The sequence below is a fragment of the Orycteropus afer genome, unplaced genomic scaffold (genome assembly GCF_000298275.1).
Source record: "Orycteropus afer afer isolate SDZICR_OR568_19922 unplaced genomic scaffold, OryAfe1.0 scaffold00063, whole genome shotgun sequence".
Taxonomy (NCBI): Eukaryota; Metazoa; Chordata; class Mammalia; order Tubulidentata; family Orycteropodidae; genus Orycteropus; species Orycteropus afer.
Window position 1 is genome coordinate 11,082,275 of NW_006921650.1, and position 1,097 is coordinate 11,083,371.

Consider the following 1,097-nt stretch of genomic DNA (forward strand, 5'->3'; position numbering starts at 1 on the left):
TTTCTTGACTGCTGCTTCCATGGATGCTGACATGGCTTCAGGTGACATGAAATCCTTGAAAACTTCAATCTTTTTTCCATTTATCACTGTGAAGATTTTCTTTTCCTTTGTGTTGAGGTGCAATCCAATTAAAGACCATGGTCATTGATCTTCATCAGTAAGTGCTTCAAGTCATCTTCACTTTCAGCAAGCAAGGTTGTGTCATCTACATATTGAAGGCTGTTAATGAGTCTTCCTTCAAATCCTGATGCCACATTTATCTTCATATAGTTTGGTTTCTCAGATTATTTGCTTGGTGAAAAGACAGAGTAAGTATGGTGAAAGGATACAAACTTGATGCACACACTTCCTGATTTAAATCATGCAGTATCCCCATGTTCTATTTGAACAACAGCTTCTTGTTCTATGTACATGTTCCTCACGAGCACAATTAGGTGTTCTGGAATTCTCATTCTTCTCAATGTTATCCATAATTGGTTATGATGCACAAAGTCAAATGCCTTTGTATACTCAATAAACCACAAGTAAACGTCTTTCTGGTATTCTTTACTTTCAGTTAAGATCCATCTGACATCAGCAATGATAGCCTTTGTTCCACGTTCTTTTCTGAATCCAGCTTGCATTCTTGGAAACTCTCTATTAATGTACTGCTGCAACCATTTCTGAATTATCTTCAGTAAGATTTTACTTGCGTGTGATATTAAGGATATGGTTCAGTAATTGCCACATTCTGTGGGATCAGCTTTCTTTATAATGGGTACAAATATGGATCTCTTCTAGTCAGTTGGCCAGGTAGCTGTGTTCCAAACCTCTTGGCATAGCCAAAATGCCAGTGCGGAATCCATTTGTTGAAACATCTCAATGGGTATTCTGTCAATTCCTGGAGCCTTGTTATTTGCCAATTCCTTCAGTGCAGCTTCTAGTTCTTCTCTCAGTACCATTGTTTTTTGACCATATGCCACTTCCTGAAACAGTTGAACATGAGCCAATTCTTTTTTGTACAATGACTGTGTTTTCTTTCCATCTTCTTTTGATGGTTCCTGCATCATTCAATATTTTGCCTATAGAATTCTTCAGTGTTGCAATTTGAGGCTTGA